This window comes from Pseudorca crassidens, chromosome 16, assembly GCF_039906515.1.
Source record: "Pseudorca crassidens isolate mPseCra1 chromosome 16, mPseCra1.hap1, whole genome shotgun sequence".
In the NCBI taxonomy this organism is placed as follows: domain Eukaryota; kingdom Metazoa; phylum Chordata; class Mammalia; order Artiodactyla; family Delphinidae; genus Pseudorca; species Pseudorca crassidens.
In genome coordinates this window covers 2,367,332-2,382,354 of record NC_090311.1, presented here as the reverse complement: position 1 = coordinate 2,382,354, position 15,023 = coordinate 2,367,332, and the positions used below count along the sequence as shown (strand labels likewise).

Here is a 15,023-nt window from a genome sequence, read left to right as displayed (position 1 = left end):
ACTTTATCAAAGAAGGTATGCAAATGGACAAAAAGCACAGGAAAAAACTGCTGACACAATGTTTATTTAGGGAAGGGAAAATTAAAACCACAGTGAAATACCTTTACTCACTCTTTAGAATGATTGACAACGTCAAGTGCTGACGAAGTGTGAAATAACAAACTTTCATGCCTTCCTGTGGGGATGTAGTATGTACAGTGCTTTGGAAAGGAGTTTGGAAGGTTTTTTTTATATAAAGGTAAATACACACTAATCATATCACCCAGCAATTCTACTTCTCAGTATTTATATAAGATAAATGAAAATCTGTGTCCACACAAAGCCTTGTACACCAATGTCCGTAGAAGCACTTTTTGTATCAGCGCCAACCTGGAAGGATCCAAGTGTCCGCCTATTGGAGAGTGGACCAACCACGGAATATCCAGATGGTGGGAATACCCTTCAGAATAAAAGGAACAGCTAATCACACAGATGAGCCTCAGTAATGGATCTGAATCAGAAAGGAAACAGACGCAAACACTCCGTACTGGATCCTTCCAATTACACAAAATTCTGCAAAAGGCAAAATTGCACATCAGTGGTTGCCTGGGGATGGGGTTAGGGGAGCGGCATGACTGCGGTGGGGTTGCAGGGGGGCCTTTGTGGGAGGAGAGGCGTCCTGCACCGTGACTGTGCATTGTCAAAGTTCACTGAACTACACACTTGAAACTGGTGAATTTCGGGCTTCCCTGGTGGCACAGTGGTTGAGAGTCCGCCTGCTGATGCAGGGGACACGAGTTTGTGCCCCGGTCCGGGAGGATCCCACATGCCGCGGAGTGGCTGGGCCCGTGAGCCATGGCCGCTGAGCCTGTGCGTCCGGAGCCTGTGCTCCACAACGGGAGAGGCCGCAGCAAGTGAGAGGCCCGCGTACCGCAAAAAAAAAAAAAACAAAAACTGGTGAATTTCATAGTATGTAAATCATGTCTCAATCAGGGTGATTAAAAATAATTAGCAAAAAAACAAACGCTGCAAACAAAAACCTGGGGAGCAGGGCATCCTAACCTCCCAAGGGGTAAGAGAGTGGGGGGCGGCCTGGAGTCCCTGCCCATGGCTGGTTGTCCTTATTCTCTGGTCCAGGGCGCATTCATCACACTCCTCCTTGGGCCAGAGCTTAAGAAAGTGACAACATGTCAGCTGCTCTGGGTCCACTGCTGCTCCTCGGATTTGGCTGGTACAGGGACCCTGGCCACTCCACCTGGCTGTCCCTGGAATCTCATCAGGGACCACAGCTCTGCTTTCTCCTGTCACAGTCTGCATCAGTGATCCCCACGCCCGCCCCCGTTCTGTGCCCAAGGCCGCCCTCCTTAGGGACAGCAGATGGAGCTGGGAGCCCTGGAGGACGGTGGAGAACAGACTCTCTTTCCTCTCCACACCTGTCCGCCACGTCAGTGACGCCTCTCACTTCTGCTTTCCTGTCCCGCTCCGGAGCGTTGCCGGGCTCACTGCTGAGTTTTCCCTCTTGGTCAGGAAGCTTCACTGTTACTGTCCAGATGTGTTGTCTCTGCCCGTTCATCAGGAAACCAGTTCGTGGTGTGTTCAGACCCCAAGTTGGAGGTGCTTCTGGTAGCTGCAGCGAGGTGAGCTGGGCGGAGTGGGATGGCCTGGCCCCGAAGCTGCCCTCCCCCTATGCCATCCCTTGCCGGTTTCCCGTCAGTGGCCCCATTAGACCCACATCAGGACAGGTTTGAGGGTGCTGTCTGTCTGCAGGGACCCTGACCAGCCAGGGCACCGTGGAAAGCGATGCCAGCAGCTCCTGGCTGCCCGACTGGACGAGTTGTGACATGAGCTTGTGCTCTGCCGGCTGCAGTGACGCCAGTCCTGGTTGTGCACCCCTCTGGGGTCTCTGCATATCTCAAGGGAGGCTGTAACCTCCTCAGAACAGAAAGAATTCAGTTCGCAGTACCCTGAGCATCTGGTCTGTGTCCTTTGGGAAGCGAGGAATCGAGTCCGTTCAGCTAAGCACTAAGCAGCCCCAGAGGGACGAGGACGTGATGTCACAGCGGCAGGTCCTGCATGCGGCGCCTGTCGCCAAGGTCAGACCCCATGTCTGGGAGTCAAGCCCTGCCCCTGACCGCAGGTCCTGGGATTCTCCTCAGTGCCACCTGCCCCATGACATTGCCGTCCGCCCCGTTCCGCAGGACAAAGCGCAGGGGTCATCCTCCGTCCCCTCCGTCACTCCCGCTCCTGGGCTAATCCACCTGCAAGCGCTCTCAGCTGTGGTTAAATCGGGCCCCATCTCTGCCCTGTTCCTCTCTCCTCCCATCACCCTTTCCTGTGGGACCTGGACCACCGTGTTGGCCCCGGGCAGCTGGAAAGACCTCTTAGGGCAATGGAATCCAGGCCGCTCAGCGCCCCGCCCTCTGTCCATCCCACTTCCGGCCGGGCCACCAACTCTGCCCCGCGGCCCCTCTTACCGTCCTCCAGTGCCCGCGCCCTCTCGCTCCCGACCTGCTCTGCTGCTGCCCCGACGTCTCCGCATCCCCCCCTCTCCTCCCTCCGTCCCCCTGCTCAGGAGTCCCCTCCCCACTGCCGCCCCCATGGCTTCCCTGCTGGAGCTTCTGATGCTCTGCATCTGACGTCTAACTTACGTCTGACACCACTTGCTTGTTTCCTGGTTTACTGTCTCTTCTCTGGACTGGAGGGTGGGCTTCATGAGGCAGGGGCTCTGCTTCTCCCCCTCAGTAGCAGATTCTCAAGTTCCTGGTCGCAGTGCGGCAGAATGAACTCGCTCTTTCCTCATTTTCAGTTTTTTCTTCTGGGGACACGTGGAGGGGTCGGTCCTCAGCGTCCTGTGGTCCCGATTCGGCAGGTGTGTGAGGCTGGTGTTTCGGCTGGGCAGGAGGCGAGTAGGAGTAAGCTGGTGTGTACACTAGCTTACGGTATTTACCTCAACTTTGGCTTCCGTTGTGTAGCCCCGCTGCTTCTCTGAAACGCTCGGCAGTGCTCCTGGTGGGGTAGACCGTGACTACAGGAGGGCTGCCATCTGGGTTTCCTTCAGAGGAGTTTTAGATGGAGGATTGTGGGGTCTTATGATGGGGACGAAGCCCCCTCTCTGCTGGAGCAGACTAGGTGGTCCCGACTAGGATGGGAAGGGCTGGCTCAGGCTCAGGGGTTCACGGATGTGCACGGCTGTGTTTCTAGTCCCTGCGGTGGGCCCAGTGCCCTGGGGTCTTGAGGAGATGCATGCAGCTGCTTTGAGGCCCTGGAGACAACCTCCGAGGACGCGGACCCCCGAGCGGGGAGGTGGCGAGGTGAGGGAGACTCCGCCACTGCCAGCCCTCGTCACCAGCCATTCGTGGGAGCCGAAGTCACCCAGCACACTTGGGTTGTGAGCTGATAGCTCACAGCCGTGCCAAGGAAACACTGCATTCGAGCCCCAGGATCCACACCCATCAGACAGAGACATTTGATCCAGGCGGGAAGTTTACCTTCCCGAGTGCAATTTGGCCAGAACGCTTATCGTACGCAATTTGTGCCCGAAGGGCTCCCTTTCGTGCAGGTGGCCAGGTCCTCTGGGCCTCGCCAGGAGCCTTGTGTGGGGAGCCCCGTGACCTGGAGACGGCCTCCCCGCTCATGGGGGCAGCCTGGGAGGTTGGAACTCTGCAGATTTGCTACACTGTGGACAAAAATGATTTCAAGGCACGGAACTGTCGTGCGTGGGGAAGGTCGAATAACGGGCCTCCCTGTTAGAACACTTTTGGCATCCATGGGCGACATTAGGGTGTCACCATCCCAAATCTGGAGAGAGAGCTCCAGCGTCTGTCTCCAGACGTGCAAGCACAATCCAGTTTCAGCGAAAGCCTCTGAACCCCCTCCCTGTCATCTGTGTGCAGCCCGCCTGGGGCCCCTGGGGGACGCGCCGATGGGGAGTGTTTCAGGATGGTTCCTGAGTTCCGAGGAGTGCAGTAGGGCCGAGGAGGGGCTGGGGGTGCCTGCAGAGCCCTCAGGGTGGGAAGGAAGAGGACTCACGGTGATGGCCACTGACAAGGGGCCCAGAAGCAGGGGACCCGAGGGGTGCGACCATGGGTGCAGAGTGATGGGACGGGCCTGTGGCCAGTGGGCAGGGAAGGGTCCCCATCTCCCTGAGCAGCGAGGATAAGTGCTGGTGACACAGACCGGGAACTGCCCCCTGATGCCCAAACGACAGGCAGGTTGTGTCCAGGAAGAAGGCCGATCCTGATTCAGTTCTGTAGGAAACCTGAAGACAGTGAAGATTAACTGAAAAGGAAAAGTTCACTTCGGCAAGATTCAGTTCTCACCTAGGAAATGAAGCCTCGAGAGCTGGAGTACATTCAGGTAGAGAGAAATACAGTTATGTTTTACCCGCCTTCATCCCGTGGCTGGGAGCTGTTAGAACCATCGTAAGTGTTTTATCTCAGGTTACCCAGCTCTGAGTCCTGTACCCTCCCCGCCACGTCTGTCCCCCAAGAACTGCTGATTTAAGCGATGCTTCCGGTAGCCTCTGTTCTGTGCAGGGACTGAGAGACGTTGGTGCTTCCTGCACAAAATCCTTGCTCTCTAGTATATGGAGAGGCCAGAGGGTGACAGGGTTTCACTTCTGGAAGAGACATGCCACACTCTTCCTCCTCCAGCTGGTACAGGACCCGGGCCATGGACGCCTAGACCATAGCCCTTGAGCTCCCAGGCCCGTTTTTCCCTAATCAAAGCTAGCCTGTTGAATATCGGTATTGCTTTGACCCAGAGCTGCCAGACTCTTCCATGCAAACGAGATGGGGGTTTGGTTGAACAGCTGAGCCTAGCAGGGAGTGATGGATTTTATGTAATCCCGAGAGGCAGGGCAATGACTCCGAAGCACGTGGTATCGGCCGTTAGGTGGCTACTCATCCCTGTTGAACAGAAGGAAGGGGAAAACCAACAGCATTTCTCAGCAGAGAAGCCTTTGTTCTCCTCTGGAGTAGCCTTGACTCTTTCATGGACTGTCAACCCACTGATATTTCTTGAGCTCCTCCTGTGTGTCAGGCACAGTAGGACTGTGTGTGTTTGTGTGTGCACGAGCGTGCACATGCATGCCCACGTATGTTGTTTCCAAATAACTATGTGGGAAAACTGCTTAGTGAAGAGCTTACCTTTTCCCAGGCAAAGCAGTGTATCAAGACGATTGTGCATCAGTTTGGTGACCAAGAAGGCGCGGTGGTGGCAGCAATCAGGGTGAGAGATTGAGGCTGAAGAGGGTGATACAGGGGAACCTGTGCGGCGCGCCCACCTCCGCTTCCTCCCTGCTAGACCTGGTGGGGGGCGGGGCGGGGGGCGGGTCCCTGTAAGGGGACGTGGGTGGCAGGGGCAGGGCGCCCCAAGCTGGTGGCCCTCGAGGGCCGTCTTTCTCCTCCTCGTGCTCTTCTCAGGTGCCTCCGTCTTCCAGACCGCAGGCACACAGGGCGTCCTGCGGGCAGGGTTAGGGCTCCGGGTTAACGGGCGGGTGAGTGCCATCCCCGCAGACTCTCCCCGCGAGGACTGTAGGGTGCAGCCTGCCCGGGAGCCGGCGGGCCCTCGGGAGATGGGCCTAGGCATGGACCGACATGGGTGTGAGTGTGAGAGTGTGTGGGGTTGCTGGAGAGAGAGTGTGTCTGGGTGCCGTCCGGGACTTGGTCAGCCTCCTCCAGGCAAGTCTCTCCAGCAGGGAGACGGCGCCCGTTTCCTGAGGACGAATGGACTTAGGCCATTCCCAGCATCTCGGGGTGATGGTGTCGCTGACACTAGTATGTTTCAAAACGAGGATGAAGGAGGTGTGAGGGTGTCGGGGATACTGGTCGGGACCCTCTCCAGGGCTGCGCCTGGTAGGCCCCCAAACTCTGTAAGAATATTGTCAGCGACCCACACCCTTTTCTTTGATAACTAACGAAACATGCCTTGAAATAATGGATTCAGGCCTCGACTGCCCTGTGCAGTGTCACCCCCGTTTAATTAATGCAGTGCCTGTCAGACAGTGACAGGTCGGTCTACTTGAAACATCAGATCCAACACGGGAAAAACGCGACCTCCATTCAAGGCGGCACGAGAAATTAACAAGAGGACAGGCAAAGTACACAGCGCGGCCTCCCCCAAACTATCTCACGTGGGTTCAGGGACTCGACATGTATGGGGACCTTTTCTACATGAGGCACGAGCAGGGGTTTGTCAGACGAACATCAGGGAGCTTGTGAGCAGAGGCAGGGCTGTGAGAGCCACAGAGGGTGGCCGGAGTCCCCATCTTGGTGATGCAGGTCACAGGCTGGTGGTGGATGCCAAGAGCAATCTGAGAGACAGAGCTGGTTTCCCAGAGAAGGGAAAGAGGAAATGAGCATATTACAGCACGGCGCTGGCAGGTTGAGTAAGTCTGTGGCTCTCCAGTCTGCTCAGTGAAAAGCGCTTTCTTCACCCGCTGAGAACACACCTGCCACTCTGTGGGGGGAGGTGGCCTGTCTCCTGGAAGCACCCGCAGTGGCCTGCAGCCTCAGGTCACCTAGAGGGCTTGGGCACAGGACCCCCTGACTTCAGCCCTGGGCTCCTGCAGAGATGTGGGGTCCTGCAGCTCTGGGTGACAGAGGTCTTTTCTAACTAGATTTTTTCTTCCAGTTTTATTGAGGTATAATTGACATCCGGCACTGTGTAAGTTTAAGGTGTACAACATAATGATCTGACTTACATACACCATGAAATGATGACCACAGTAGGTTTAGTGAACATCCAGCATCTCACGCAGATACAACATCAAAGAAATAGAAAAAGTGTATCTTTTTCCGTGTGATGAAAACTCTGAGGATTTACCCCCTTGATGACATTCATTTATAACATGCAGCAGTGTTGACTGTCTTTATCGTGTTGTGCATCCCAGCCCTAGTACTTATATATCTTGTAACTGGAAGTTTGGACCTTTTGATCACCTTCATCTAATCTACCCCGCCTGTGGTAATGACAATTTTCTTTTTCTATGAGTTTGTGTGTTTGTTGTTAGTTCCTGGTAGACAACATAGTGATTTAATATTTCTATACATTTCAAAATGAGCACCGTGATAAGTCGAGTTGCCATCTGTTGCCATACAAATTACAAAATTGTTGCCAATATTCCCCACACTGTACATTTCATACCTGTGACTCATTTCTTTTGTTACTAGAAGTTTGTATCTCTTAACCTCCTTCACCTGTTTCTCTCCTCCCCCACCCCCACCCCCACCCTCTGGCAACCATCTGTTTATTCTCTGTATCTGTGACTCTGTTTCTGTGTTGTTATGTTTTTTCATTCGTTTTCCTTTTTAGATTCCACACATAAGCAATATCATACAGTATTTGTCTTTCTCTAGCTGCCTTATTTCACTTAGCATAATACCCTCTAGGTCTACTCATATTGTCTCAAATGACAATGTTTCATTCTTTTTATGGCTGAGTAATATTCCATTTGTATATATACAGTACTGCATCTTCTTTATCCATTCATCTACTGATGAGCACTTAGGTTGCTTCCGTATCTTGGCTATTGTAAATAATGCTGCAATGAACAGAGGGGTGAGTGTATCTTTCTAAATTAGAATTTCTGTATTTTTTTTTGATAAATGCCCAGGAGTGGAGTTGCTGGATTGTATGGTAGTTTTATTTTTAATTTTTATGAGGAAACTTTATACTGTTTTCCATAGCAGTTGCACCAATTTACATTCCCACCAACAATGCATGAGGGTTTCCTTTTCTCCACATCTTTGCCAACACTTGTCATTTGTTATCTTTTCGATAATAGACATTCTTCTGGGTGTGAGGTGATATCTCACTGTGGTTTTGATTTGCATTTCCCTGATGATTAGTGATGTTGAGCATCTTTTCATGTACCTGTTGGCCATCTGTATGTCTTCTTTGGAAAAATATCTATTCAGATCCTCTGCCCGTTTTTTAATCAGGTTGTTTGGGGTTTTTTGATGTTGAATTGTGTGAGTTCTTTGTATATTTTGGATATGAACCCCTTATCTGCTTCGTACCAGCTTTATAAGTAGTTGATCTACTACCTATACTGTATGTTTGCCTTTACCAATGAGATTTTTCCTTTTGTACTTTTCATGTTTCTAGTTGTGGCCTTTTCTACTCTGCTTAGAGAAGTCCCTTTAACATTTCTTGTGAAGCTGGGTTCGTGGTGCTGAAATTCTTTTAGCTTCCGCTTGTCTGTATAACCTTTGATCTCTCCATCAAATCTGAATGAGAGCCTTGTTGGGTAGATTTTTCTTGGCTGTAGGCTTTCCCCTTTCATCACTTTAAATATATGGTGCTACTCCCTTCTGGCCTGCAGAATTTCTGCTGCAAAGTCAGCTGATAGCCTTATGGGAGTTCTCCTGTGCATAACTAGTTGCTTTTCCCTTGATGCTTTTAGTATTCTCTCTTTATCTTTAATTTTTGCCATTTTGATTACAATGTGTCTTGGTGTGGACCTCTTTGGTTTGATCCTGTTTGGGACTCTCTTTGATTTCTGATTCTTTTCCCAGGTCAGGGAAGTTTTCAGCTATTATGTCATCAAATATGTTCTCTGCCCCTTTCTCTCTTCTCCTTCTGAAACCCCTATAATGGAAATGTTAGTACACTTGAGGTTGTCTAAGAGGTCTCTTAAACTGTCCTCATTTTGGTTTATTATTTTGTCCTCATTTTTTAAAATTCTTTTTTCTTTTTTTCTGTTCTGCATGAGTGATTTCCCCTACTCTGTATTCCAGTTGGCTGATTCATTCCTCTCTATCATCTAATCTACTGTTGAATTCCTTCTAGTGTACTTTTTATTTCAGTTATTGTATTCTTCAGCTCTGTTTGGTTATTCTTTATATTTTCTAAATATAAACTTAAAAACTTCTAACTTCTCACTCTGTTCATCCATTCTTCTGAGTTCTTTGAGCATCTTTACAATCATTACCGTAAGCTCTTTATCAGGTAGATTGCTCATCTCTACTTCACTTAATTCTTCTTCTTCCTTGTTTGGAACTTATTTCTCTGTTGCCTCATTTTGCCTAATCCGCTGTCATTATTTTTATGTATTTTGTATGTTGGTTATATTTGCCAATCTTGGAGAAGTGGTCTTATGCAGGAAACATCCTGTGGGGCCCAGCAGTGCACCCCCTCTGGTCAACAGAGCTACTGCTCTAGGGGTGCCCTCTGTCTGGGCTTGCGAATCTTTCTGTTCTGGTGGGCTGACGGCTGTGGGCAGTATGGCAGGCATGGCCGGCCCCCAGTCCAGTGAGTTGCCAGGCCTGCCTTGTGTGGAGGCTGCTGGCTGCTGCTGGGTGGGGACGTGTCCTCTTCCACTCTGCCTGATTGCAGAGCAGAGAGCTCTGTAAGCAGCCTGGTCGCCTTCCCACAGTGTGTTGTTCGGTCAGAGAGAGTTTACATCAGAAGAATAACTGCATCCAGTGAGAAGGAGCTAATGATCAGACCAGGGCTTTTTCTGTTAAAATTGGTTTTACTAAAGTAGAGCTGTATCGATCACTAGAGGAACTTAAAACATAATCTGAAAAAAAAAAAAACCAACAAATAACCCCAAACAGCCTAAGCTGGGTTGGTGTGCATGGTGATCATACCTTCTGGGTGACGGGAAGCGATCAGAACGGCCTCCCTGAGGCTCCATGGAGGGACATCATGTAAATTTCAAGACAGCAGAAGCTACGTCTTTCCTGTTCACACTTGGTCCCTGCCTGGCCCTGAGCAGGCCCTCAAATATGTGAAGTAATGAGAGGAACTGGGAGGTAAAAATCAGAGGGCTTCCTTGCCGGGCTCCACTGGGCCCAGGTTCCTCTTACAGACACAAGTTTCTCAGAGACACAGGTTTTCCCTCGTTTGCTGCTTTTCCCAAAAAAGCAAGTTAAAGCAGATGGCGCCGTCGTGGTAGTTAAAGTATCTGTAGCCTCCAAGTGATTGCACTTGGCGCCAAAAGTCACGATTCATCATGAGGAGCTACGAGCCCTTTTCCACTCTCACGTGAGGCACTTGGTTGACATGAAAAGTTTGCTCGGGATTCAGACATAGTTATTCATCGACAATCTTTAAGAACATGTTAGGTAATTTGCAGCTCTGATATGCTCTCACGTCAAAGATCCACACACGGAAAATGATGCTTTAAAAAGTTCTGAAATAGCATAAATATTGTTATTGAATATAAAGCTGTGCCTTTTTTCTCAACATTGAGAAAAAATTCTCTTATTTTACAAAGTTGGCAAAGTAGTGCCATGGTTTCCCAGGGTCCAGGGAACATAGATCTCTTATAATCATGTAATATTGATGAGACCATCTGGGGATGAATGAAGAACTGACGGGAAGAAGGAAACTTCTGTGTAAGCAAGAAATAAAGTCCGGGAGACTCAATCATCGTAGTGAAAAGGAAGGCGAATTCACAGGGTTATTATGGAGCCGTGGTGAGATGGTCAGCGTGACTGGTTTCCTCCTGTGGCTTGGAGAGCTGACACACAGAGGAGGAGGGCGTCCAGGGCCCTCGGCATGGAGGAGGAGCTCTCCTGGGAGACTGGATGGCATTTCGAACAATGAAACGGATGTTTCCATCTGGGGGATGCTTTCCTGAACAGAAAATAAATGATGCCCAAGACCAGCGAAGCAAATGAAGTGGCTCTGCCAGCACCAAGCTCCTCAGATTTCCTGTATCATCCTTCCCACCCACACGCCGTCTACCTTTCCTGCGGCCAGAACGAGTAGGAAGGGACTCACTCAGCATAGAGGAGAGGGGTTCCCGCCAGCCTTGCAGGGACTCAGGTGAGCACAGAATCATCCAGCAGGATGGAAACGGGGGTTAGCTGTGGATCTGGAGGACTGGGTGGGCGGGACCGGGGTACAGCTGCTAGATAAAATGCAGGGCAATGCCAACGAAAATAATCAACAAACAATCAATAAGAAGAAGAGAAAAGAGTCTTATTGGAGCCAAACTGAGGACTACCCCGGAAGCCCGCTTCCCAGATGACTCTGAGAAACTGCCCTGGAGAAGCAGGGTTTTCAGCACAGTTTTATATCTTGTCAGAATGAAGAACATTAAACAACTCAGTGATACATTTCTTCAAGTTTTCCAAAACAAACAAAAAAATCCCCCCAAACGCAAAATGAGCAGCACAGACCAGCACCTACACAGCGACTCAGCATGGCCCTGGCACCTGGAAAGGGAATCTTCTCATGGAAGGAGGATGAGTACTGGCGGCCCAGGAAGCGGGCATTTAATCTTGTGTCAAGTCTGCATTCAGATTTGCTAAAGACAGCTGTCAAAAGAGCTGGGAATTCGATCATCTCTAAAATTTGTGGGAGAGGAGGATTCAGCCTGGGAGGAAATGCGGGAGCGTCGTGTGTTCCAGCAAAGCCAGGGCAGCCCATCCTCTGGCAGAAAGAAGCTGAGCCAGACGGGACCCTCTGACCAGAACAAGGAGAAAAAGGGACAGCTCTGGAGTTAAATTTCCTCAGACTGTAATCTACACAGGGAAAGAGATTTAATTTTCTACGTTTCATATTGAAAGAGAATTTGCATATTAATGATATGCTAATTAACACCACTTTTTACGCTATTAATGCATGTTTTGGGGGCTTTGATATTGTCCCTTCGCCTCAGTATCTAATTGCTAAAGAGCTGTGAGTCGGCAGCGCTGGGCATAATTTGAGACGAGAAATGAAATAGGACATGTGTGCTTGCTCTCAGGGTGAGGTGTAAACTTGGAGTTAATTCTTAGAGCCCCTGTTCCAATATCCATAGGTCCCTGGGGGCAGATACAGAATCACCCTCTACCAGTCAGCCCTCTGTGGACACCTGAGTGCTCGGCGAGGGGTCTAGGCAGGCACTGCTGGTCATCTCCTGCTATGGACTAATGTTTGTGTGTCCCTCACCTCCTCTAATTTATGTGTTGAAGTCCTAATCCCCAGTGTGATGGAATTAGGAGGCCATCACATTGTGATGGCCTTTGGGAGGTAATTAGGTTTAGATGAGGTCATGAGGTTGGAGCCCCAGGATAGGATTTGTGCTATTATAAGAAGACAAAGAGACCCCATCGTTTGCTCTCTTTATCACGTGAAGATGCCGTGAGAAGGTGGCTATCTGCAATCCAGGGAGGGAGCCCCACCAGGAACAGAGTCTGTAGGGACCTTGATCTTGAACTTCTTGGCCTCCAGAACTGTAGAAGAATATATGTCTGTCGCTTAAGCCCCCTCAGGTCTATGATATTTTGTTCTGGTGCCTGAGCTGACTAATATACCTTCTCCCCAGAAATAGCCACTGCCCAGTTGACCATCCACTAGGGAGTAAAGCCAATGGATCAGGAGAAGGAAAGCCGGGCTTCTGAGGTTGACCCCTTGGTGTTGCACCTTTTTATGAGTGAATTTGTGTATCACTTCCTTGGAGGGAGCAGTTAGTGCCATGTTTCTCTCCTGCTTCTCTACCTGTTCCTCCCTTAGAAGGAGACCTGGTTTTCCGATGGGCAGCTCAGGGCATCTGTGGTCTCCTGGGCCACACGTGACCCCATCTCCCTTCACCATCTCATGCGTTTGCCCTGTTGAAAGATGATGCTGGGAGCGTCTCTGAAGGTCCTGAGCTGAGAAGCTCTTCCATTCATTCCTGGCCTCTTGGTAGACACCCACACTGGGATCAGCTGTTCTGTCTCCCACGAGTGTGACGCATGCCTGCTAAAGGGTGGCTGTTGTCCTGGGTCTGAATCCCTCACTTCACTTTACAAGGTGGATCGGTCCCCTCCATTGTCCACAGACAACGACTGTCTTCTCTGGGGTCCAGATTCAATATCTGTGGATATACGACACCCCAGCCATAGGGGCTGTTTCGTGGAGGTTGCGGGGATGTTAGTGCATGTGCGTGTGCCCGACGCACAGTGAGGCCAAACACACCGAAGCTCTGGAGTTTGGAGCAGAGAAAGGTTCATTGCAGGGCCGTGCGAGGAGACCATTGGCTCCTGCCCCACAAAACCCCGAGCTCTCTGAAGGGTTTCAGCAAAGCATTTTTAAAGGCCAGGTGAGGGAGGGGGGTGGCAGGGTATGTGATTGGTTCATGCACAGTTCTCTGATTGGCTGCTAGTGAGGTAATAGGGCGGTGTCACAGGGGTTCACGTCATCAGTCCTTAGGCGCCAGTAGGTCTGGGGGCTACATGCTCATGGTCATCAAGTAGTTGATTTCTTCCATTTGGTGGGGGGTTTTCATATCTGTAAAACAACTCCGGAATGTTCATTAGATACCATTATTTAGGTAGCTACAGCAGGGGGTATGGGGGAAGGGACTGCCCTGGGAAGCCCCCATAGCGTCCTGCTCGGCTGCAGGGAGAGGGCTTGAACGAGGCAGGGTTTACCGGGCTGTAACTGAGGAATTGCAAAAAAAGAGTAGACAATTCCTCAGTTCTAGAAATATATCCTCTAATGTGCAGATGGAACCAGTGTCTGGAATCTGCAAAATAAACACGGCTCTGTGCTCTAATAGTTTATTAGAGGAGAGGAGATACAGAGGAGACCAATAGAGAAAAAACTGTTCATTTTTTAATAAAAATGTTTATTCAAATTAAAAAACTATTCAGAGCAGAAAACTTGAAACATAAAAAAAGTCACAAGCACTAAAATCAGTAAATAAATACATAGAATTTCCTGTGGTCTTGCTGCCCAGGCTATCAACGCTTTGGGGTAAGATTTTTAGTCTACTTTTGTGACTATAATTTTATTTATTGTTATCTTTTTTATATAAAAAGGGTGTGATTTTATGTGTCCTTCTGTAGATTGGACAAAAGACATACCAGGAAAATCGTCACCAAAAGAAAGCCACTGTGGCTAGTTTATCATTATACTGAATTAAATTGCATTTCTAGCACCAGCTACCAACACTTACAAAGTATATCTGAAAAGAATCAAGGAGTAAATCTAAAGTAACGGATAAGGAAAAGGAATAAAAATTTATTTTAAAAGTTATTAAGGAAGACCTAAGTAAATGGAGAAATATACCACATGTGTGGATAGGAAGACTCAATGTTGTAATGATAGGAATTCCCCAAAAAGGTAATGTACAGATTCAATGCATTGTGAATTTTTCTTGTGTCAAGTACTGTTCTCATATAACAGGATTTTGATGGTTTATAGAATTCTATTATGTAGACATACCAAAATTTACTTAAGAAATCCCCTATTGCTTGATATTCAGGTATCTTTTTATATTTTTCATTGCTATAAAATGTACTTTATTGAAAACCCTTGAATTCAAGTTATCAAATGTATTTCTAATTATTTACTTGTTACAGATTCTTAGATGCAAAATTGCTAGGCCAAAGGGCATAGCCATTTAAAATATTTTCTTTCGGGCTTCCCTGGTGGCGCAGTGGTTGAGAGTCCGCCTGCCGATGCAGGGGACGCGGGTTCGTGCCCCGGTCCGGGAGGATCCCACATGCCGCGGAGCTGCTGGGCCCGTGAGCCATGGCCGCTGAGCCTGCGCGTCCGGAGCCTGTGCTCCGCGACGGGAGAGGCCGCAGCAGTGAGAGGCCTGCGTACCGCAAAATAAAAATTTTCTTTCAATTTGCTCACCAGAAATATTTTGCTCAAGCTTTTATTCCTCTTATCAAGTTTGCCCATGTCCCCTAATCCTGGTGTCATCATTCCATTCATCTTTGTTAATAAGGGCAGCAAAATGCATCCATTCATTCATTGCTGGACGTTACTCTGTGGAGCCAAGGAACATTCCAGCAAAGTATCAGGCGCACATGTGGTGCATGAGCAATTTTTCATTTTTTTTTAAACTTGGAGGCCCTGTAACTATTGGGCAGGTGCAAGTGTGCAAATCACACCCTGGACCTGGCTTTTAGATGTTAGAGAATGACCCAAGGCCCTGGATAGTCACTGCCTCCCGGGTGGCCCCCTCCCTCCCACGCAGTGAGGGGTTTACAACCTACACAGCCTTGGGGAGAAAGGACCAGTTTCCACCCAGAGTGTTTCTGCCGTTTTGTAAAATCAGTCACTGATGTTAGTGTTACATCCGTGCTTTACGATGGCCAGTAAGGACTTGA

General features: G+C 49.4%; 1 long non-coding RNA gene across 2 annotated transcripts in view; it reads left to right on the top strand.

The window, feature by feature from the left end:
* LOC137208615 (uncharacterized) overlaps positions 1-15,023 on the top strand; it is a 515,571-nt gene that overhangs the window by 352,812 nt on the left and 147,736 nt on the right. The window lies entirely within an intron of this gene.